This window comes from Oryctolagus cuniculus, chromosome 5, assembly GCF_051225735.1.
Source record: "Oryctolagus cuniculus isolate XC-2025 breed Fujian yellow rabbit chromosome 5, ASM5122573v1, whole genome shotgun sequence".
Lineage (NCBI taxonomy): Eukaryota > Metazoa > Chordata > Mammalia > Lagomorpha > Leporidae > Oryctolagus > Oryctolagus cuniculus.
The window spans coordinates 79540891-79567313 of NC_142871.1; the positions used below are offsets into that span (position 1 = coordinate 79540891).

The following is a 26423-nucleotide window of genomic DNA, read 5'->3' on the forward strand; positions in this document are numbered from 1 at the left end:
ATCTATGTCTTTCTACAGATATGTTACAGTTTGAACTGTTCAATCTGTCTTTTGATAATTCCTTACAAGCAATGATAGGAATACTTGCACGATGATTAGACTCAGCCTTTCTTAGTTTTCATAAAAAAGGTACAAGATAGAAAAGATAATTTTAGCATTGATTCTGTCAGTAGTCTGCCATGGCCTTATGTAGTTAATTGAATATTTAATTTTTATTGTGTACATATCAGTTTATAGGTGAAAATCTTATCAACATTTTTGTTAAAAATAGAAAAATATAGAAATGCTTAGGATTATGACATTAATAATGCAAATGTCAAAATCATTACTTTATGCAAATTATATTTATTAAATAGATAAACTTCTATATACATGTATGTATCTATCAGGATTTAGTCTTTTCCCATAAGAGTAGATAGAAGAAAATTGAAATAACTGCTATATATTTGCATCCATCACAGATAGCTGATGCCTTTTTTCTTCCATATGGTATTAGATGGTCCTCCCAGCTAAACCACTGAGACAATTGCAGATCACATGAGAATACTTTTTCAGATAGAACATGGAAACTTCTGCCAACTAATATTTGCTGCAAAATGCTTAATGTTATTGTAAAGAAAATGAGAAATGAATACTTGTACTACAGAGATACCTCTTGGAATTTTTGTAGGTTTTATGGTTAAAGGTGAAGTAAGTTGTCAGAATGATTGATTGCACTGTTTCATCATATCTGCTATAATCATGTAATTTGAAAGAGTTCTACAGAGTTAGCAACTCTGTAGACTTTTCTGGTTTCCCCTTGCACTACAATAAGCTGTTGAGGATTTGCCACTTTTTTGGTAATATCTTATGGGGTGAATACAAAGAAAAAGTCAAAGGTGAGTCACCTCCTTGAGTTAAAAGGAATAGATTTTTGGCTATATATAAACACAACTACAAGATTGACTATCCTCATTGAATTCAGTGATCAATTTGGCCTAACAACAATTTTATGTTCTTTCAGTGCATTGATTAAATACAAGGCTTGCTTTTGTGTGTTTGCGTGTATGTAAACAGCTGTCCCATAGTGAGTTAACATGGGCCTTGGAGTCCCTTTAACTCAATTCATCCTGCCTCCTCTAGAAATAACTATGTTATCCTATTTTGTGTCAGATTTCTCATAAGAAAAAAGTGGAAATTATAATGGTACCAATATCTTAACATTATTGTGATTATCAGTTATACCCAAAAGACTTTTACAGGGCCTGACACAAATAACCTCATGTGTTCTATCATAATAGCATATGTGTCTACATATACTTTTTAGAAAATCACAAAAATGAATATTATGAAACAACTGTGAATGAATTTCAAGACTTTTTTATACAAAAGAAATATTTTAATTCTAATTTGTCAGGAACTGTTTGATGTCTCCACATATATACAGCAGCCATGGTATTAAATTTTATATGAAATGCAAATTCATTTGAAATATTCAGTTTAAAACTTTATTATATTAAATAAAAAGTCAATTTATTTAATTTGACTTGTGTCTTAAAATCATGTGGATAAAATAACCAGATGTTTTACATCCTATGTTATGTCAACTTGCCACAAAAAAAAGCCAATTCAATTAAAAATGTAATTATTCATTTCAATGATCTGTTTACACAGTACCCGGCATTTAGTTTGGCCACATTTTTACTTAATTGCTCCAATAATTGGACTTTTGGTAGATACAGCCTAGAATGGTCAAATTTGATGCTACTGAACGATTTGGTTGTTTAGATTTGTCATGACTCATTAACCATAAGTAGCAACAGAATTATTTCTGGTTTCCTGCCACTCATAGGATCATGTATTTGGGTTGCAGAAAATTTTAACAGCAAGAATATTGTCTTGTTGTAGCTAATTGTACATCAACCATAAAAATAAAATATGAATTTTAAGAAATTTATTACTTTTTAAATTGTGGACCCTATATATACAAACATGTGAATAGATTGATGCATCCAAATATTTCACATATACATGCATAATAATACTAATTATATGAAATATTCCTTTTAAACATTTTTATATATTTATATTTTGTTTGAGAGACAGACAGACACTGAGAGCGAAGAGAGATTCTTAATCTGCTGGTTCACTCTCCAGTTCAGGTACTTCAGTACAGGATGTGGAGTCCCAAGTGGTGCTGTAACTGCTGAAGCAAACACTCACCCCTGAAATATTCATGTATGAGGTTTGATAAATGATAAACAGTGGAATTTGCTTACCGAAGGAAAACAAAAAGACTGACCATAAATCTATTTATCCTGTAAAGTATTTCTAAACACTTAAAAAGCAAATATTTTTATTTATTTAAGTAATATGGTACAGTGATATTACCATTATTCAGCATTTCACAATATAAGGCATATTAATTGTGAAATAATTAAACTACATGAAGAGCGATTTTTAGAGAACCAGATTTCCTTCAGTAAAACATTATCACTAAAGAGGAGTCAAAGATGTGTAACTTGTTAATTCATGTTTGTTCACTGATACAGTTTGCCTTAAAAGTGGAATAAATACATAGGTATTTATTTGACTCCAAACTGTTCCTATTGTTTTGTGATATAAACTGTAGTGCAACACAGACAAAACCACAAAGGAATTTCCACTCTATCAAGAGCTTAAATGAGAAATTATACAGCTTGAAAAATCAGTTGTGCATTAACTCACTTCAAAGAGAAATTTAAAAGAGGAAGGAAAGTTGCAGGCAATAAAAAGGCCAATTAAGGAAAAAAAAAGAGGAACCCTTATGCAATTTCAGTTTTTTTATTTTTCTTTTGTTCTTTTATTTGTCCTTTTGCTATAAATAATCAAGAAATGCATAAACTTTTTTTAGTTGTATTACTAAAAATATATTAAAGCACACATATATGTGCACAATGCATATTGACTCATTACTTGAACCATTTTTATAAGGTAAGTGGTAAATGGAAAAGAGTGAAAATTTTCTTGCTACTACAGTCTGGTTAAGCATAAAAATAATTTTTAAACTGAGAAATATCACATTTCTTCCCATTTTGTAGACAGAGTCTTTGGTGACCACCCTAACCCTCCCGTGGATCTAAGGTGAGGAAAGAATATCATTTAAGTGGAGTCGTTTCCCTTCAAGGCATGAAATAACTGGCCAGAGATTGTACCTTTTTACCTTTTCAGCTGGAGTTGAGTGTGTATGAATCTGATGTGTCAAAAATATTTATAATAGATGACTTGGGGCCTGATGTTGCAGCCCTCAGGCAATCAAAACTGCAATTGACTTCTGTGGGAACTTTGCCTGTCCAAGGTCCAGCTACCTTGTGCCTGTAGGGTAAAAAGAAGAGCTTAAACGAAGCAGGGGATCAGAGTTTCAAGAACTATAGACAGTCACACACGTAAAATAACATTAGATAACAGGAGAAAAAAATCAGTACATTGAAGACTGTTGGAGAGTTTTAATTGGCAAAAGTGGCCTGGCCAACTAGCAAAATGATTTTGATGTATTCTTCACTTGCTTATGAACATGAAGTCTGCCATGTATGAGTGACAAAGACATTGCAAACTATTCCTAAACTTTTAATAAAAAATAATAATAAATTTGCTGTTAGGGGGCCAGCATGTGGCACAGTGAGTCCCAGCTGGGAAAGTGAGTCCTCAGCATGAAAAGCAGTGGTGCCCAATTACTTGGGCTCCTGCCACCCATGTGGAAGACCTAGATAAGGTTCGAGGGGCCTGGCTTTAGCCTGGTCCAACTCCAGCTATTGTAGCAATTTGGGGAGTGAACCAGCTGATAGAAGATCTTTTTCTCTATAACTCTATCTTTCAAGTAAATAAAAAAGATTAGCTGTCAAATATCTTGTGTGGTTTTTTTTTTTTTGTTTTATTGTTTAAGATTTATTTATTTATTTGACAAGCAGAGTCAGAGAGAGGGATTGAGAGAGATCTTCCACGCATTGCTTCGCCCCCAACATGACTGCCATAGCTGGGGCTGGTCAGGTTGAAGCCAGAACCAAGAACTTAAACATAGGCTATTTCCACTGCTTTCCAAGGAACATTGGAAGGAAGATGGACCAGAAGTGAAGCAGCTGGGTCTAGAACTGGCACTCATAAGGGATGCAGGTACCACAGGTGGTGGTTTAAACCACTGCGCCATGGTGCTGGCCTTAAAAATTGTAAGTAGCCATAAAGGGCCCATAAACTCTTCCCCCAGCTTAGATTTATGAAATAAAAGGTACAAAACATATAGTACGTATAAATTAAAGATCAGACGTTCAGAGAGCAGGTATTGTGGCACAGTGGGTTAAATGATAACATGCAGCGTACTGCCTGGGGTTGAGTCCCACCATTTATTCAGGTCCAGCCTCCTGCTAGTGTGCATGGGAGGCAGTGGATGATGGATCAGGTATTTGGGGCCCTGCCCCCGATGTGGGAGACCCAGGTGGGTTTCCAGGGTCCTTGCCCCAGCCCTGGCTGTTGTGGGCTTTTGGGGAGTGAACCAGTAGGTGGAAGATTCTCTCTCTCTCTCTCTCTCTCTCTCTCTTCTTTCTCTCACTCTTCCTTTCAAGTGGTTGAAAATAAACACTTCACTCTGCTACAGGGTTAAGAAAGGTGGGAATACCTTGTTTTTCTAGTCTACTAAAAGGATATTTTCCTTTGCCATACTTCACTCTCATCTGGTTCTTCTTTCTGTACCTCCTACCTAATTGGGTCAACTACCGAAATTATAGATGCTCCTGGATTTACAATGGGGTTACTTTCCAATAATCCCATCATAAATTGAAAATTGACTCCCATATATTTAAGCTACTAATAATCATAGACTATCTAGCCTATCTTAAAAATGTTCAGAGCAATGACATCAGCTTTTGATTGGGAAAAAATAATCTAACTGAAAACCTATTTTCTAAAGAAATGCTGAATATCATGTAATTTATTGAATAGCTGTGTCCAAAAAATGCTAGCAACACAGTACATTGTAGAATGCAAGCTGCTTAGTCCTTCTTATCATGTTAGTGATAAACAATGAAGCGTGCTGTATCCAACATTGCAAAAGAGTACGCTCTCATGCTACATTTTGATAGCCTAGAAAAATGTAAGAATTTAAAGCTTAAATTATGATTTCTACTGAATGGATATCACTTTTATAGCAACATAAAGTTGAAAAATCAATTAGCTAATCATCTTAAGTTCGAGACTATTTTTCTGGGATGAATTTTCCATTTTAATTGAAGGAAAATCAATTGGGTTAACTAAATCAGACAATATGCTCACTGCTTGAGTATTTCAGAATTTATTTTTCTTGTCTATCAAACAGGGTGTTTGTACTAGACTATTAGTCAATTTTCAACTATTTTATAATTCTATCACAGTCTTTTTTTTCTCCTTCTCTCTAGTTTTTACTTCTTCATTATCTTAATAGAACTGCTCCAAGCAAAAAACAAACAGCATTGTGCTTGGTTAAGTTCAATGCTTAACGGTTTCTTTCCTTTATTCAGGTAGGAATAACTTTGCTTCACCTTGCCAAGAGAGGATTGGCATCCCATGTTTCAAGCATGTTGATGTAGAAACATTCAAACATTTAATTATTACTAGCTGTAAGACATATTACTGTAATAATATTATTGTAATATACTGTGATATATTACTATAATATACTACAAGAAATATACATTTATTTCATGATTCAGTGTACAAGCTCACTTAAAAGTAACTGAAAGAAAATTGTCTATCAATACTTACCATTTTTATGTGGAGTGAGATATAAAATTTTCTATAACTGCAATTCTATTCTGTTCCATTAAAGTTGCTTGGTGGGTTTTAATAAATTGGTTTTATAACTACACTTGAGTTGCAACATACAGTTTAAAAAGTAGTGAACTCTTCTACTTTTGCAACTATTGGCTTAATGAGACAGGCATTTTGGTCTATGTTTGTATTTTAAATAAGACAGCTGCATTTTTCCTACTTTACATGTAGTGATAACCTTAAAGTGTGAGTTTAAGAGTTATGGGGCAAAAATGGAAGAGAAATTTGAGGGCCAGAAGCTCTTTCATTGCTGATCTACAGCCAGGTACTCATAGATATTAGCATCTTCATGGTCATCAATGAGACTTTTTCATATGCTATCTTAGAACTTAAAAAAAAATTACGTATTTAATTGAGAATTGGTAAATATAGATAAAATGAGAAGTTATTCTTTATTCAGCATGTGTTTTCTCATAGACCTCACAAGAAAAACAACCACCCCAATAATTGGGAAAATGTTGATTTTGTTTCTCAGATATTTCCTGACCCTACCAGTTATGACAGCCTTTGTTCTTAAGATTTCCCCAAGCCCATTGTACAACCTATTGGAAGATACTTGGCAGCCTTCAAAAGTAACCATTGCTATATCCCTTGGCCCTATTGTACAAGCTTTCAATTGTTAATTTTGAATTGGAGAACTGGTCTGGTTGCTTAGAAACCTGTTAGCATCAGGGAGGAGGAGCTTCAAACACAAAGGACACTCTACTTCTGTCATGGAGGGTGGAAATTCTGCCCTCGCAGGAAGTTGGGCAACAGGCTCCACCCCAAGATGGCTGCTACCATGGCCCACCACATGCTACATGCCTGATTAATAAACCAATGTATATTAAATCATGTTTTTATTATTTTAATTTATATTTTCACCTTCCGAGTGGATACCCCTTATTCCAGTTTTTTATTTTTGCCTCTGGAGCGGGATTAAATCATATTTTTATTATTTTAATCTGCTATTTTCATCTTCAGAGTGGATACCCCTTATTCCAGTTTGTTATATTCACCTCTGGAGTGGGATTCTAACAGTCTGGAATGGCATTTCTCAGACTGAGTGGTTTATATTTCCTTGGTATGCTATATATGCATTAAGCTCTTTAATAGGCATAGTAGTACTGAGATGTCAGATTACCGGCTAAGGTAGATGATCAGAGATATAACTGGGCCAAATGTTAGCCCTGTTTACCTCCTGTCTCCCCAGGTTACAAGGTGATTTAACTATGAGTAGTTCTGCATCTACTCCTTTGAAGACTCTCTAAAAGATCTACACTTAGGGGCCAGCCCCATGGCTCACTTGGCTAATCCTCCACCTGTGGCACTGACATCCCATATGGGCACTGGGTTCTAGTCCCAGCTGCTCCTCGTCCAGTCCAGCTCTCTGCTGTGGCCCTGGAAGGCAGTGGAGGATGGTCCAAGTGCTTGGGCCCCTGCACCCACATGGGAGATCAGGAGGAGGCACCTGGCTCCTGGCTTCAGATCTGTGCAGCACTGGCCATAGCAGCCATTTGGGGGGTGAACCAACGAAAGGAAGACCTTTCTGTCTCTCTCTCTCTCTCTCACTGTCTATAACTCTACCTGTCTAATAAATAAATAAAAAAAAAATCTACACTTAATAATTGGGAGACCCTTCTACTAGATGGGATTAAGGAATTATAGCTAATACAATGTATCCATGTAAAATGCTTAAGAATAATTAAGCTCGTGAATAGTTGTGTCTGTTTTTATTTTCTCAGGTCCTATAGAGACTGTAAAACTGTATAGCTCTATGTGCATTCCTACGGACTTACTTCTAAGGGTACAGTTTAAAACTTGCTTTGAGATCGCAAATCCCCTTGGGCTAGATGGTAATGGTAACATCTTAAGTTTTAAAGTGATCCTATAGGTGGTATTAAGTGCTAAAGTGATCATCTCAATAGGATCAAATGTTAACTACTAATAGTAAATAAAGTTAAATAGGAGTAAATGCTCCAACATGGGAAGGAGTCTGCACAGCAGACTCATAGAATGGCCTCAAAGGCATTCTGGTCTGGCTAAAAAGGCCCTCAAGAGCATTTCAGGTGTGGAAAGCCAGGACACTCATGCAAAAAGTGTCCCTGCATGGAAAACCCCCCTGGGTGAGACCCCAGTGGAAAAGAGTGGCCATCAAAGAAGGAGGTACTTTTCTCAAGAGGGAAGAGAGAACTTCCACTTTGCTTATGGCCTTATCTGAATACTGATGGGGTTTGTGAAACTCAAAAGGCTTCCATAGCCTAGGCAGCTGATGTCAAAAGCCTTGGGTGATCACTGATGTCACACATAAGAGTGGTAATTGTTAAATTAACAACAGGAGTCACTGTGTACTAACTTCCCATGCAGGACCTCTGTTCTCAAAAGAGCTACATATTAACATTAATGGTAAAAATTAATCCCAAAGATTTACTTTGTTCTATTGTGTGATACTATACATCATAAGTTCTAGTTATGTCTAAGTGTCAAGCTCCATTGCCTGTATTCCTTTCTTTAAAGTTTATTAAGTGCTCATATGTAAAATTTTGGATACATGTCTCTGTGAAATTCCTAGCTCTTATGTTTTAGCATAGGGTCAGATATTAAAAGGCAGCCAAGGCCGGCGCCCCACCTCAATAGGCTAATCCTCCACCTGCAGTGCTGGCACACCTAGTTCTAGTCCCAGTCAGGGCACTGGTTCTGTACTGGTTGCTCCTCTTCCAGTCCAGCTCTCTGCTGTGGCCCGGGAAGGCAGTGGAGGATGGCCCAGGTCCTTGGGCCCTGCACCCGCATGGGAGACCAGGAGGAAGCACCTGGCTCTTGGGTTCAGATCATCGTGGCGCACTGGCCGCAGCGTGCCAGTCATAGCGGCCATTTGGGGAGTGAACCAATGGAAAAAGAAGACCTTTCTCTCTGTCTCTCTCACTGTCTAACTCTGCCTGTCCAAAAAAAAAAAAAAAAAAAAAAAAAAGGCAGCCAAGGGAATTTCTGAGAATGGCAAAATTCTGTGGATTCCAAGTTTTTGTGTATAGCTTTAAGGATGCCCTGATACAGACTCTGTACTAAAAGCGTAGCTACAAAAGTTGTTATGGATTCTAGGATTTGGATTCTAAGCCTTGTGTTTGCTTTAAGCTCTGAAACACTGTGCTGGACAGGGGAGCTGCAAAAGGTGTTCCAAGGAATCAAGGTGTTTTTAACAAAAACTTCAACATTAGAAATTCCTGAGCAAGCCATTCATAAGAAGATTCTCTTCAGATCAGTTTCAGCATAAATGAAAGGGACCTTACCAGGTGCTATTAAACAGGACTACCTCCTTGAAATTAGGATTAAATGTCTACCTCTTAAGTCTTCACAGGTGAATGGGAAAGACATGCCTGACTGTTCCTATAAGCCAATCAGAAACCTTAAGTACTTCAAAGCAAAAAGGATAAGTGCAGTTTTACCTTTGTCACATCAAGACTGCTGTACCTTAAGGCCAACATACCATACCTGCCTTCCTTGATTATCTCTGAGAACTGTTATTGATGATGAAGCTACTAAATGGGTTCCTCTATTATAATTCTCTTTGCTCAAGATAAATGGGTTTATAATCTACATAATGGTACCCTATCACTCCTCACTATCTGGGAATCTGTAAGATATGTTGTTTTCATCTAAAGGGGCACCCAACCTATAATTGGTTTGTTCCAGTTTTGCTTATACTACTCAACAAACTTACATGTTTCAAAACTTGGCTTCTGGGAGTAACTGACCATGTAGGGGACACAGACATTGGAAATGACTAAGACTGCTCCAACTCACAAAACAAATTCATTAGATGGGATTAGACAGAGACTTCCAGACCCTGGAAAGGCAGGGCCTGTACTACACCCCTCATAAGCAGGAAGCAGTTATAGAAGAGATGATTCAACGTCCATCAACTTCCTTTAGGATTAAGGGGTGGAGTCTCTGAGGGGGGAACAAAGTAGGCAGGCATATAGGTTAAAATTAATTAGGTTTGTGAGCTGGAAGATCATGCCTTTGCCACGCCCCTATGTGATCTCACGCCCTACCTGATACCTTCACCACACCTCTGTGTGACCTCATGCCCCTACCTGGCCACACATGGGTGCCCACCAGCCAATCAGGTTAATTAACCACTCCCCTTTGGAAGCGGTTAAAACCTGGGACATGGTGTGTTGGCCCTTCTCTTCTTTGCCCTGGCCTCTAGCCAGGAGGAAGCTGGCTATAGCCCTGCGCCCCAGAGCAGTGGCCTTCGGGCCACCCGCCCTAGGATTCCTGGCCTAGAGGCTCCTCCATGAGGCTGGTTCCTGGTGCTCGGTATGAACCCAAATTTACCTCTCTCTCTTAGATAAAGCTCTCACTCTCCTATGATTTCTCTCACTGAATAAAAGCCTAAAATGTATCATGCTTCCTTGTTTATTGATGCTGGTATTTAGAATTCTTCTCAAAATATTAGGCAAGAACCCTCTTGGGCTTATTAATATTGGGATTTATTAATAAGCATATGGTGATATCATACAGCACCCCAAATTTCAATAGCATATGTGGCATCCCAGATGGAACTTGGGGAACTTTAAGGGGCCGCATTTTCATATAGATTTTAAGGGGTCATTTCCAATATCAATTGATTTATTTAAGAAACATTTACTGAGTATCTAGTATGTTGCTGGATGTGTTGTAAGTGTTAAATGCTAAGGATGAAATGATGAACAAATACATTCTGCAGAATGAAGAGATTAAGAAGGAGAGAAGCTCTCAAAATGTTTTTAAGGAGTACCATTTTTGCCAAACTCTAATGATGATATTTTGGTTCATAAAAACCAAGGAGTTTTCCATTTTCCACATTTGTGTTTTTGCTTCAAACTGCAGTACTGCTACTAACAGAAAGGGAATGAGGCAGAAATAGAAATCAAGCCATAATAATTTTATTTTATGCTGAAAATTATAAAGCAATGTTGAAAGTTATTTTACTATCAAAGTAATTAATTTAAAATAGCAAGTGGAAATTCTACAGTTACTCAGGACCTATTATTCAGAATTCATTGTCCATCAAAGCATTTAAGAGACTGTCTTTGGAACTGTAAAATGAAGAAAATAAAGCTTAAGAGAGAACGACTACTGATAGGAGGTGTAGGTAATGTTTCTTGTGGGAAAATACATTATCATAAGAAGAGACACTTAGTATAAAACACTCCAGTGGGGAGCAATTGGAATTCTGTCCCCTTCCACTGTGTTTACAGGAAGTGAAAACAGGTAAGTGTGTTTTGATTTTTAACTGCACCTAATTAAAAAAAAAAAAAAAAGACAGCCATTGGCAATGTCATCTACTTTTCAAATTGTTTGGCATGGAAGAAGGAAATTTTAAGTCTGTGTTGGGTCACTTTTTTACACAATTTCAGTTAAAAGATGTCAAAGGTTTTGTTAGGTTATAGATTTTTACATGGGCTACACATCCACTTTCAGTTAGAAACAGTTCATTTTCTTGATTACTTGGAACTTTAATTATAAGCAGGATTGTCTTCCTGGAAAGGCAAATAGCTGTGATTGCCCACAGACCTTCAGTATCTATGAAGGGAGGGAAAAAAAAAAAAAAAGGCAGCTAGCAGCTGGTGGCTGAAATATAATTAGTGTCAATATGTAAAGTACAATTAGCAAATCATATGCAACCTGTTCCCTAGGTCCTTCTCAGCTGTCTTTGGCATTCTGTGATATCACTTCCCTAAAATCAGCAACCTACTGAACAACCACTATTCTTATCTGTCATGACTAAATGGGTTAAAATATTCACCAAAACAAAATTCCAAACTTACCCCTCAAAAAGGTAAATTAGATATAGGAATCAGATTTTCATTTCTACAATGAAATCCCTGAGACAAGATAGTTAAGAAAGTAGACTAGTTAATTTGACTCATAGCTTTGGAGGAAGGAAGTCCAAATGGGATCATGAAGGCTTTGGTGAAGGCCCCATGGTAGACAGTGGAGTGTATGGGGAGGAAGGATGACATGGCAAACAGAGAAGCAGGGAGGCTGGACCCCAAGGCAAGCTTTTATCATAGCTCCCTCACAAGAACTACTTTTGAGGGCACACCCCTGTGACCTAAGAACCACCCACTAGGCACTATCCCATCTCCCTCTCTCTCCCTCTCTTGTAACGATTTCTTCATTTATTTGAAAGGCAGAATAGAGGACACAGAGAGAGACAGAGCTTCCATCCACTGGTTCACTCTCCTGGTGGCTGCAGCAGCTTTGGCTAGGCCAGGCTGAAGCCAGGGGCCCGAGCTTCATCTGTGTCTCCCCCATGGGTACAGGGGAAGGAGCACTTGAACCATCTTCAGCTGTGTTACCAGGCATGCAGGCAGAGAGCCAGATAGGAAGTAGAGTGTCCGGGACACAAACCAGCGCCCATTAGGGATGCTGGCATCACAGGTGGCAGCTTGCATGTTATGCTACAATTCCAGACTTCCAGGCCCAACCTTGTAAACAACATAATTGGATTAGGCTTCCCCCCTACAAACTGCAACAGTAAGTGACTAATGTTATATGCTGGGTCTTGCATTTCCATAGACACCTGGATCTAGTTACAAAGACTTAGCTGGTTAGGATTTATCTTAATCTGTCACAATAAAGCACTACTGTTGAAAACTAAAAGAGCTTCTGCCTCTATGTTGTCATATTATCAAGTTCACATAGATAAACACTGGCAATATTTATATGTGAAATACTTCATGATAAGGAGATCACACTAAAAGGTTGTTAACTTTTGATGTATAGGGGGAAAAATCTGCTCAGCTTCATTAAGATAAAGGAAGATAAACAACTCACACATTTTTTGCCCCATGAATTATGAGGATTTTTCTATTAGGGTAAAGACACACTATGCCTGACTGGTATTTAGCAGGTACTTTCTCACAAATCTTGTTGAGTGGTTCTTTTTCCCAGTTTTAGGTAGTTTCTTCACACTCATGTGATCGTCAGTATTCAACTGAAGGCTTGGGTGGCACATGATCGCCGGTGTCAGCATTGTGTGAAGTACTCTCCTCTATGCTGTGTCCTCAGGACCCCACATATTCATGCTCCCCAAACTCTCAACTTTACCTCCTAACCTCAGATAATCTGCTGGGTTCCTTCTGCCTTTTCCTCCTCTGTCCTGCAGCTTAAAAACTGTTTCAAGGGAGTAAGCTGTCCAATCAGAGAGTTTACCTTTCTTGTTTTCTATCTCAGTGGGATACACTTCTATTGTCTGATATCCAAAGTTTCAAAATTATTATTTTACATATTTAGTACCCATTTTCATTGCTTCGATGGGGAGAGTAAATTTGTTCCCTTTTCACCTTTGCTTAAAGCAGAAGTTCATATTTTTGCTCTTGATATGATCAAAGATTAAGTCTGTCATATAGCCTTTCCTGGAATCCTTAGAATCTTCTCTTGATTGCTGAAAAACTATGTTGATGGGATAGAATATTTTTCAGCAGTCAGTATAGATTGCTTCTGAGAGAAAGTGAAAAATTGATAAGCAAGGAATTCAAAGTAAGACCTACTTGCACACAGAAAATAAAGGAGATATTTTAGAATGAATGTAGACATACTAGCAAGGATGTTAATTCTTGAAACTGAGTTTAAAAGGCAAAAATACATATAAAGAAGGATACATAGTTAAGTAAATATGTATTTCTATCTCTACCTCCATGTCTTTTTAAGTAAGAGGAACCATCACAAATTTGACCTAAAATAGGGCAATTTCCACATGAGAGTGTTATTATTATTTATAGTAGATAATTTACAAGTTATTAAATGATTAAAATAACTATAAATTTAGTAACTTCTAATTTCTTTTGTTTTATTAACTATAGTTATTTATTACATATATGTGTAGGGGAAGATATGGAGATTCCACAGAAAGTTGAAAATACATCTACCATATGACCCAGCCATTTCACTCTTAGGAATTTACCAAAAGTAAATGAAATCAGCATATGAAAGAGTTATCTGTATCCCCATATGTTTTTTGTAGCTCAAACCACGAAAGCTAAAATATGAAATCAACCCAGATGCCCATCAGCTGATGACTCAACAAATGAAATGTGGTATATATACACAATGGACTATTAGCCATAAAAAAGAATGAAATCCTGTTACCACATAGTGTATGAAACTGGACACCATTATGCTAAGTGCAATAAGCCAGTCCCAAGAAGAAAAATACCATGTGTTTTCCCTGATCTGTGTTAATAGAGTACCAAAAATATAATGTATAATTATTTGCATGGCAAAAAATTATTCCTATGCATAAGCTGTTGAGAGGAAATAGGTTAAAACATAATGAAATTATTGTCTTGTAATCACACAGGAAATATTTAGATCTTATATTGTTATTGATTCTATTTTATTGAAAGAAATTATGAATTACTAATTGACACATAAAAAACTGTACATGGGTGTAATCATTATTTTTTCATTCAATTATAGTTTATAGTCATTGTCTATATTCCCACAAAACTAGGGTCTTTTTTGATTTTTACTCATTAAACTTCTTATTTGATGATGTATTAAATATTTTTACTGTAATGCAAATTTAAAGTGTTATCTCAAAAACTAAAAATAAAACAGAAAGGTAGCAGGAAGAAGGGTGGGAGGGAGAGAGGGGCTATCATTATGTTCTTAGATTCGTATGTACGAATCATGCGTAATCTGTCAAAATTTAAGATTAAAATAAAAGGATAATATAAAATGATAAATATTAATGTATTTAAATGGTTGCTTATTTATTCACAGGTAATTCTTGTCATGATATATATAGGCATTGAGAACATTTAAGAATTCCAGAGTCTTACAGATTTCTGAAGCTAAAGAAAGAAAACAAATGTCATGAATTATAGGCAAATGTCTGAGTGTGTTTATCAAACTACTCAGATTTATCAAACAAACACATACATATTAGAGTTGCTATATAGTGATACAGTTGCTATATAGTGCTATATATATATAGTTGCTATATAGTGATAAAAGCTTGGCCTAGAGTATGTGGCATTGAGGTGGTAGAACCTTGAATGGGTGCAACGTAGAAGAAGGTGGTGAGGGAATGAGATGTTATTTTGTGGGAGTGGGTCAGGTATGGTGGGACTGGATTGGGTTGAAGTTAAACACTTTTGCTCTCTCATTTCCCCTCTCCTTGGTGGTCTCTTCCATACACACTCATGACTCCTACAATTGCTACTGCCATGTGCTGCTGTCCATCTTGCTGTGATTCCACCAGGAGACTTAACAGAGACCCACCAGATGAGGCGCACTCCACCTTAGAGTTTCAGACTTTAAAATAGTGAGCTAAATAATCTTTTCTTTACATGTGGACAAGTGTCAGGTACTCTTTTATAGCAACACAAAACAGAATAGACAATAGTATAATAACTAACAGTTATAGTAATAATACCAAATTCCTAAAAACAAATAATTATGTACAGTGTTTAGATATTTTGGAAACTTCTTTTTATTCTCAGTGTAGAAAAAGAAACAAAAACACTTTGGAATATCAACCTGAATACATGAATTAGGGTAAACTCAGTCACTTTGGGTCTACTGCATCCATTTATAGTCTGGACTAGCTTTCTAAATTATACTGATACTGGATCTGACAAATGAAAAATTTCTTATTGCAAATAAGGATACAAAACCAGAGGTATAATTTATATAGTCAACTTATGTAATAAATATGGTTTCTTTGGGAATCTATCACCTGCAATAAAAAGATTATTGAAAATAGAAGTAATGATTTCTTTTTCTAAGAATAAATGTATTCTACTTAACTGTATCAATTTCTTAAGATGAGCCTTTAAAAACTCTCAGGGGGTCAGCACTGTGGCATAGTGGGTAAAGCCGCCTCCTGCAGTGCCAGGATCCCATATGGGCACTGGTTCGTGTCCTGGCTGAATCACATCCCATCAAGCTCTCTGCTATGACCTGGGAAAGCAGCAGAAGATGACCCTAGTTCTTGGGTCCCTGCACCCAAGTGGGAGACCTGAAGAAAGATCCTGGCTCCTGGCTTAAGACTGGCACAGCTCTGGCCATTGGGGCCATCTGGGGAATGGACCAGTAGATGGATAACACTTCTGTGTGTGTGTGTGTGTGTGTGTGTGTGTGTCTGCCTCTGCCTCTCTGTAACTTTGCATTTCAAATAAATAAATAAATCTTGTAAAATAAATTTTCAGGTCATTAGTGGAAATCATCAAAATAATAAAGGGAGCATATACAAAAATTAAAGTCAGAGCCAATGGAGAAAGAGGAGAAACATTTCAGCGAATACAACAGAAAAAAAAAAAAAAAAGACCTAAAATCTGCTCAGAGAGCACTTCCCAAAGGTTACATATCAGCTCCAGGCACACAGCAACAGGGATTCACTCTGAAATCTTTTAGAATATTAGGACCAATAACAAATTAAGCAACAAAAACACAAGGAACTCTTGCAGCTCTCCATACGCCGCTAAATCAAACAACAACAAAAACATGGTTTGCATTAATGTCTGTCGAATCAAACAACTTTTCTTCTCTCTTTTCTGCCTTGTGCTTTCAGCTTTGTAGTTCTCTGACCTTTCTCTGCTGTTGCTCACTGATATATTTAGCATCAGGATGCATATTTACAGTTTTATCTGTTGCAATGATGCTGACATGTTTTTAAGCTGCATTCTGTGATTCTATTTTTAGAATAGTTCTTTTTTTTTTTTTCCTTCCTGATATGTCAGCAACCCTTGATTGCTGGATGTTTTCTACAACTTGCAGAAATCTGACAAGAAAGTGGCCTATTATGCGTTTTTCCCTGGGGATAGCTCAAATTTTGTGATAATTTTAGGTTCCTTTATTCTTTTCATTTGTTTTATTTACCTTCTGTTGAATGAGAAATACACAATTGCTTTCTTTAAAGAAGTTATATCTTAATGAAAGAATAAGGTAGGCATTACGTATTATCGAGTGAAATATTAATTAGTGCCAAGGGAGGCATTATGTTAGGTAGAACTTCTTGGAAAAATGTAGAACAAAAGAGAGAACAAAGGAAATTTGTTCATGTAAAAGTTGCTTGCAATCAAGTTTTATCAGTTTATACTTTCTTTTTTTTGGCACAAAAATAAATATTTTATTCTGAATAAATAAGAAACTGGGGTGGCTGACTTAACATATGTTTTGCACCTATTATAGATATTTAGCATTTATTTTGAGGTATTGATCAAAGTCGTCAAAATGTTTTAAGCAAGGGCCATAAATTTATATTTGTAATTCGGTAGATCCTTTTTTAAAAAGATGTATTTATTTGTTTGAATGTCAGAGTTACACAGGGAGAAGATTAGACTGAGGAGAGAGGTCTTGCATATGTTGGTTCACCTCCATCCCTGTGTCTGAAATGGCCAGGGCTGAGCTAGGAGAGAAACTTCATTTGGGCCTCCCACATAGTGGTTTTGAGTAAAATAAACAAAGATTTGTCTTGAAGGAGCCAAGACAAATGTAAGTATAGTCCATACATTTAAGAAACTTAGATGGTCCAGGAGGGAGATTGTGGCAAAATAGTTTACTGCTTTCTTTTATTTTTTTCTTTTTAAGATTTATTTATTTATTTATTATCAAAGGCAGTTACAATGAGAGAGAGAGAGAAACAGAGACAGAGAGAGGTCTTCTGTGTGCTGGTTCACTCCTCAAATGGCCGCAACAGCCGGAGCTGAGCCGATCCAAAGCCAGGAGCCAGGAGCCCCCTCCAGGTCTCCCATGTTGGTGCAGGGGCAAGGACTTGAGCCATCTTCCACTGCTTTCCCAGGCCATAGCAGAGAGCTGGATCGGAAGTTCAGCAGCCGGGACTCGAACTGGCACACATATGGATGCACAGCGCCAACCCCATTTATTGCCTTTCAATATCCATCTTTCTCATCTTAATAACCATATCCTTGTCCAGCACCATGGCTCACTAGGCTAATCCTCCGCCTGCAGCGCTGGCACCCCAGGTTCTTGTCCCAGTTGGGGCGCCGGTTCTGTCCCAGCTGCTCCTTTTCCAGTCCAGCTCTCTGCTGTGGCCCAGAATTATCAGTTTATACTTTCACCAATTTTCTAAACTCTCAGAGGTTCAGAATTTTGACCAACAAAACTGGAAAAATCTGATGCTCCTAGATTGTTTGGGGATTAAATTAATTTATTAAAAGATCAACATATCTAGTTAGTAAAAAGGATGTCAGTTACATATGAATTCAGGGGCTCCAAACAATCCAAAAATGAGTTTCAGTTATGCCTCAGAAATGTGTAGAATTAGTCATGTTAATGCCATAATATAATGTGGAGTACGATGATCTAGATTCTTACAGGAATAAAATCATACATGCAGCAACATGCAATACAGGCTAATAGAATAAAGCCCCAATTACTTAGAGCTACGGCATGAATAGGAAGTGGCTACACAGAAAAAGTTGACAAAGCCAGATTGTCAAACTGTACTCCAGCTATGTTATCTGCCATATAAAATATGCCAATATGCTCTCTCTCTCTCTGTCTATATATATGTATGTATACATACATGTGTTTGTGTGTTTTATATACTTGGAAAAAAGCATATGTTTTGTATTAATAATATAGAAAAATCTCATGCATGTATTTGTAAGTGAAGAAATAATAATCAACTATCACCTTATGTATGAGTGGTATATTTCTTAGACAACATTAATTCTAGCCCAATGTTCATATTAAATATCAAAATTTGATGTATGAAAAATTCATTTAAGAAGAATTTCAAGTAAGATCTAGTTCTAGGTTCATTTTCTGCTGAAAAGTACTTTTAAATGCAAAATCTAGTTTCTTATGTGCAAATTCATTTTATTGTCTCCCTATTTTCTCTTTGACAAGATTTTTGGCTTGAATTCCTTTAATATTTTATAGAACATGAAAAGTTCTACAGGCCTCAACTTTGTACATTAAAATAAGAACCACTGTAACAGTAGATTGCATAACAATAAGTAAATAAAATTATGTGATAACAGACAGGGAAAGACAAAATTATGATTTATTGATTTTTAAGTATAAGACATTTCACATATATAAATCTACTATATTTTCAAACACTCCTATGAATTAGATATTAATAATCCCATTTCACACATTAGAAAGCACAAAGTTAGGAAAGGATGTTTGGTGCAGCTGTAAAGATGCTATCTGAGGTACATACACCCCCTTTCTAAGTGCCTAGATTAGAATTTTGGATCTACTCCAAATTCCAGCTTCCTGAAATGCATGCCCTGTAAGAGAGCAGGAAATGGCTCACATAGTTGAGTTTCTGACATCCCTATGGGGAACTCAAATTGAGTTCCTAGCTCCTGGCTTTGGCTTAGCCCAGCCTTGTGTGTTGAACATTTGTTTTTGTTTGTTTTGTTTTTTATTTATTTGACAGATAGAATTAAACAGTGAGAGAGCAACAGACAGAAAGATCTTCCTTCTGTTGGTTCACCCCCCAAATGGCCACTATAGCTGGAACTACGCCGATCTGAAGCCAGGAGCCAGGTACCTCCTCCTGGTCTCCCATGCGGGTGCAAGGGCCCAAGCACTTGGGCCATCCTCCAGTGCCCTCCTGGGCCAGAGCAGAGAGCTGGATTGGAAGAGGAGCAACCGGGACTAGAGCCCAGCACCCACAGGGTGCCGGTGCCACAGGCTGAGGATTAACCAAAGGAGCCACGGTGCTGGCCCCATGTGTGTGTGTTGAGCATTTGAAGAGTATGAACCAGCAAGTAGGATATTTCTGTCTGCCTTCATGCCTCTGTCTTTCTGCCTATCAAAAAAGTAGCTTGTTTAGACAGCCTAACATACATATTTAAAGCAAGAACAGTAGATATAGAACTTCAGCATACTAATTTTCCTTTAGCTGTGATGCCTCATAAGATTTTAACCAGTGTTAATATCATATGTGTATACAACCCGATATATAGGAATTAAATTTTTTACCTGGGCTATCTAAGAAAATTCTTTCACAAGTATGATAGTTGATGTAAATGCAGCAAACTGTTGGACAGCACATCCATGTAAATAGATTTATATATACAAAGGTACCAAAAATTTCATGTAACATAGAACTAAAAGATAAGTGTATGTTAGTGCCAACATTGCTTAAAATCCACAGCTTTTTGATAATAAACACTTCCTTGTACTTTTGAAAACGCTTCATTCAAATATTGATATTTTAAACTTTTTGTATTTTGATTATGCTCATCAAATGATAGAGCTGGAGCTAAAATGACCATCTAATACATTGTTCATTCTAATAAGTGCTTGTTATCTTATTGGTTTTACTGCCCAGATTTCTTTATTAATTGCTGCTGGATACATGTGCATTTATTGAAATATACAAGTTATCTATGATAAGAAATTAAATCCATTAATACTTATACAATAAAATATCATATGATAGTGTGTTGGTAAGCAAAGTCATATTGTTTTATCTTATGGAATGTTTGAGAGTCATTTGGATTATGGATGAATTGAAATGATATCATGCTGTAGTTTCTGGAAAAACAAACTTAGTTTGTACTTTGGGAAATAAACCAACAAAATATTTTTCTGCTGACACTTCATTGCACTAAAGTTAAACCAGGGGAGGATAATAGAGTTGTCCAATGACACTTCAATGTAAACAAAAATCGTAACAAGTGAACTCTTTTCAAAAACAACATTCCTGATGACACTATAGTTTAGATAGCACTTATAAGCGCCTAACACAGAAAGAGGCATATGTTATGCTCAGAACTGGTCAGACTCCCTCATGTTTGGACCATACATCAATGTCAGAAAGGGTCTAGATAGGAAGATGTTTTAAACATAATACCTTAAATCAAGTGAATGCAGTCAATTACTTGATGTAAGCCAGACTTCTGTATAAACAGAGAGGGAAAGGCAGAGGTAGAGAAATTCAAACAACTCAGTGAAATGTGAAGTAAATGTTTTATGTAACATGAACAGAAACACAAAAAATTTCATTATTATCTATAAAATTAATATGTACAGAGAAAAACTTTTGTAGCAATATATAAGAATTTAAAAATGAATTAAAAGATAAGTTCACTTGGGTGCAAAATAATTGAAATCCATGCACACACAGGGTCTTCAAAGGTTCACATAAATGCATATAATGAAAAAACTGTGCCTATCTTCAAAAACTTTTGCACTGAAATAAACTTATTTTTTGAGATTTATTTATTTGAAACAGAGTTACAGAGGGGCAGAGGCACAGAGAGAGAGAGAGAGAGAGAGGTTTTCCATCCACTGGTTCACTTTTCAAATGGCCACAACAGCCAGAGCTGGGCCGATCCAAAGCCAGGAGCCAGGAGCTTCTTCTGAATCTCCCACATGGGTGCAGGGGCCCAAGCACTTGGGCCACCTTCGACTGCTTTCCCAGGCGCATTAGCAGGGATTTAGATTGGATTGGAAGTGGATTCGAATTGATGCCCACTATGCCACAGTCCTGGTCCCTAAACTTATCCTTTAATTCCACTTCCACGACCTCTTTAAATGTCTTCATTGGTTAGTATGCATTGTCACAGAATTACCAGGACAAGTTTGTTGTCTGTAAGAAATACATCAGAAGCCAAAAATTATAAGGTTGAAGTCAATAACATATTTAAATTCTTGGCCGGGGCCATGGCGGTTCACTTGGCTAATCCTCTGCCTGCAGTGCCGGCACCCCAGGTTATAGTCCCAGTTGGGGTGCCGGATTCTGTCCCAGTTGCTCCTCTTCCAGTCCAGCTCTCTTCTGTGGCCCAGGAGTGCAGTGGAGGATGGCCCAAGTGCTTGGGTGCTGCCCCTGCATGGAGACCAGGAGGAAGCACCTGGCTCCTGGCTTCAGATCAGTGCAGCGCGCTGGCCATAGCGGCCATTTTTGGGATGAACCAACAGAAGGAAGACCTTTCTCTCTGTCTCTCTCTCTCACTAACTCTGCCTGTAAAAAAATAAGAAAGAAATAAAAAAAGAAATTCTTAAATTTAATGTGTAACTACAGTGTATTTTAATTAGCAGAATTAATCACTAAGAATATTATAGTACCAAAAAAAAAACCAAATTTCCTATAATAGCTAATCCAACCAATTTATAGCTAGAACAGTGAAAAGTAAAATATGTGTAGACATATAGATGTAGATATACATATACATATTGAGATTTGATCATTATTAATGTATGACATTTGAAACAGCTGGAATCAGACCAGTCTTGGAATTCTTTTACAGTGGTTACTTCCACAGAAATGGTAAAATCACTTTGTGAAAAAACACCAAATCTTAGGGGCCAGATTGTGTCACAGCTGGTTAGCCCACCACTAAGTATACCCACATTCCACACTGTGACTGAGTCCCACCTCTGAGGCTAATCCAGTTTCCTACTTTTGAACCTGAGAGACAGCAGATGATGTTGTTAGTGTTTGGATCCTGCCACCCAGGTAGGAGACTTGGTGGAGTTCCTGACTCCTGACTTCAGTCTTGCCCTTTGCAAGATATTGCACATTTTGGTAGTAAACCAGCATATCAAGAGAGGTGGAAGATCTATTTCTCTGCTTCTCCCTTTGTCACTCTTCCTTTCAAATAAATAAATAAAACTGTAAAAATATTAACTACTCTACTTAGTGGTCTGTAATTCATAACCAGACATGAGGGAAAATTTCTGAGATTTGTCTCAGAGAAGGTGTATTATCTAAAACGGAATACAAAGAGAAAAAAGAAAATCTAGGAAGCATCCTTTTCAATAAAAAAGCAGTGCATCTCTATTTTCACTCATTACTGGAGTTATTTTTGATACATAGAAAATAAAATAAAATCATCATATTAATGAGAGATGGGTTGCTGATTATAAGCATAATACTGGGTTCCAGTGCTATGGCTTAGTGGGTTAAGCTGCTGTCCATGGTTCTTGCATCCAATATGGTCACTGGTTTGAGTCCCAGCTGCTCCACTTCCAATCCAACTCCCTGCTGATGTGCCTGGGAAGGCAGTGGAGGATGGTCCAAGTGCTTGAGTCCCAGTGCCAATGTGGGAGACCTGGAGGAAGCTCCTGGCTCCTGGCTTGGGCTTTGTCCAGTTTTGGCAGTTGTGCCCATTAATGAAATGGACTAGTGTTGGTAGACCTCTCTCTCTCTCTTTCTTCCTCTCCCTCTCTCTGTAACTCTGCCTTTCTTTTTTTTTAACTTTTATTTAATGAATATAAATTTCTAAGGTACAGAATATGGATTACAATGGCTACCCCCCCATAACGTCCCTCCCACCCGCAACCCTCCCCTTTCCCACTCCCTCTCCCCTTCCATTCACATGAGGATTCATTTTCGATTCTCTTTATCTACAGAAGATCAGTTTAGCATACATTAAGTAAAGATTTCAACAGTTTGCTCCCACACAGAAACATAAAGTGAAAAAAAAAGATGATTTTTTAAATGATGATGAAATCAGATCAGACCTATTGACATGTTTAATCCCAGTGAGAGTCAAGTTGGGAATTGATAATTTCTTCTTTTTTTTTTTTTTTTTTTTTTTTTTTTTACAGAAGATCAGTTTAGTATACATTAAGTAAAGATTTCAACAGTTTGCACCCCATAGAAACACAAAGTGAAATATACTGTTTGAGTACTCATTATAGCATTAAGTCTCAATGTACAGCACATTAAGGACAGAGATCCTACATGAGGAGTAAGTGCACAGTGACTCCTGTTGTTGACTTTACAAATTGACACTCCTGTTTATGGCATCAGTAATCTCCCTATGCTCCAGGCATGAGTTTCCAAGGCTATGGAAGCCCCTTGAGTTTTCCGACTCTTATCTTGTTTAGACCAGGTCATAGTCAAAGTGGAGGTTCTCTCCTCCCTTCAGAGAAAGGTACCTCCTTCTTTGAAGACCTGTTCTTTCCACTGGGATCTCACTCACAGAGATCTTTCATTTAGGTGGTGGTGGTTTTTTTTTTTTTTTTTTTTTTTTTTTTTTGCCAGAGTGTCTTGGCTTTCCATGCCTGAAATACTCTCATGGGCTTTTCAGCCAGATTGGAATGCCTTTAGGGCTGATTCTGAGGCCAGAGTGCTGTTTAGGACATCTGCCATTCTATGAGTCTGCTGAGTATCTCGCTTCCCATGTTGGATCACTCTCCCCTTTATTTATTCTATCGGTTAGTACTCTGCCTTTCAAATGAATAAATCTTTTAAAAAAATCTTAAGTACTGGACACGATTTTTTAAGGATTTATTTTATTTATTTGAAAGAGTTTCAGAGAGAGAAGGAGAGGCAGAGAGAGAAAGAGAGATAGAGAGAGGTATTCCATCTGCTGGTTCACTCCCCAGTTGACTGCAACAGCCAGAACTGTGCCAATCTGAAGCTAGGAGCCAAGAGCTTCCTCTGGGTCTTTCCATGTGGGGCAGGGGCCCAAGCACTTGGGCCATCTTCTACGCTTTCCTAGGCCATTAGCAGGGAACTGGATTGGAGATGGAGCAGCTGGTCTCGAACCAGCGCCTATATGGGTTGCAGGTACTGCAGGTGGTGGCTTTACCCGCTAAGCCACAGTGCCAGCTTAGACACAATTGTTGACATTGAACTTGTCACATAATATTTTTCACTATAAAAAGGTACCAGCCAATTAAATATCTGTAATAGATTAAATTATTGAACCAAATAAGATGGAAGAAGAAAGTAAAATACAAAATTTCTAGTCTTATAAGAGAAGGCCTCAACAATGGATTTCATTGTATAAATAGAAAAGTGTAGAACAATGAATTGGAAGCATAGTAAGTATAGCTTTCCAAAGTGGTCACAACAGTTTGTAATATCTCCCATCAATAAGTAAAGCCCATTCTCTTATTCCTTGAATATGGCCATGCTTCATGGATGAGGCTAGACTGTTGGAATGTGGAAAAAGTGCTGCTATGCAAAATCTGAGCATAAGATTTAGAATGCCCTGGAGCTTCTCCACTCCCTTGGAATCCTGAAGCCACATGAGGAAATTGGCTCTACTCTGGAATGATGAAAAACACACACTCTAGCTATACCTATCACCCAGTCTCACAGCCTGCCAGATGTTGACATGTAGTGGCCCTTGTGAATCCTCCGTTTGACACCTGATTTTACAGACAAATGAAAATATCCAACAGAAATCAGTGAACACAGCAAACCTGACTGCAAGTAAATACATGGCTGTTGTTCTAAGCAACTAAGTTTTGGAACTATTTATGATCCAGGCCAACCAAACTTACATAATAAATGCTTAAAGAAAACAATGAAATGAATACTGATCCATTTAAAAATTAATGTACTATGTCCAGAAATTTCAAAAATTAACTTGTATGCCTCATCTTTTTTGCCACAGCACATCTTATTCAAAAAATACTTTTTAAATGCCTAATATATACCAGGAAGACATGCTAAAGTATGAAGTGTTTTCCGCCATCCCAATCCAATTCTAGCACTTTTTAGAAAGCACTGGAGCAGCTAAAGGATCAAAGGCATCAGAACTGGCAGGAGAATGAAATCAACAAAGAAAGTAAATTTTGTACATGATATGCTGGCCTGTATTTATTAACAAGCAGTGTTTATTCAGGAGGTCTAATTCAGTAATAATACAATGACTCTAAATACTGGTTAATATGAAAATATACTGATAAATTATATTTCTTAAAAATTTCATAAGGAAACAAAAGGCAAAATATGTACATGAAATAAAATAAAACAAAAATTTTTGGAAAACTTGAGGTGGCTGTTGAAGCACAGCAGGTTAAGTTGCCACTTGGGATGCCCACATCCCATATCCTATTGAGTCTTACCTCCCCTTCCAATCCAGTTCCTTGCTAGTGTTCAGCTGTGACACAGAAGATGATGGTTCAACTACTGGGTCCCTACCACCCATGTAGGAGACACAGATGCAGTTTCTGGCTTCTGTTTTCAATCTGACGCATTCCTGGCAATTGCAGGCATTTGGGGGAGTGAAGAGGTAGATGGAATATCTCTCCTTCTCGCTCACTCTGATTCTTCTTCTCACTCTCTCTCAATTATGCTTTCAATTAAGCAATAATAAATTAATAAACCTAAAAAACTCTCAAAAACAGATGTACAATTAAGGAGCGTAATTTAAAAACTCATATACTATGACAGGGCTTTTGAAAGGTGCCACATTTTTAATGTTGTAGGTTGAGGTATTCAGTGGATAATTTTAAAAAGTACATTAACATGATAAATTGAAGACATAGGTAATAAAATAAAATTTGTGTGTATCACTAGATTCCTGCAACACAGAACAATTTTTAAAAAAAAGTTCTAAACTTTTATGCTTAGTAGAACAATGTTAAAAAGTAAATAACAGCTGGCACTGTGCCATAGCAGGTAAAGCTGCTGCCTGCAGTGCCAGCATACCAGATAGGCACTGGTTCGAGACCCGGCTGCTCCACTTCTGATCCAGCTATCTGCTGTGGCCTGGGAAAGCAATAAAAGATGGTTCAGGAGCTTGGGCCCCTGCACCCACATGGGAAGTTCCTGGCTCCTGGCTTCAGATCAGCACAGCTCCTGCCATTGCTGTGATTTGGGGAGTGAACTAGCGGATGCAAGATCTCTCTCTCTCGATGCCTCTGCTTCTGCCTCTGCTTCTCTGTAACTCTGCCTTTCAAATAAA

At 37.4% G+C, this 26423-nt stretch overlaps 1 pseudogene; it reads left to right on the plus strand.

The window, feature by feature from the left end:
* LOC103349850 (glutaminase liver isoform, mitochondrial pseudogene) overlaps positions 1–26423 on the plus strand; it is a 194676-nt pseudogene that overhangs the window by 102162 nt on the left and 66091 nt on the right.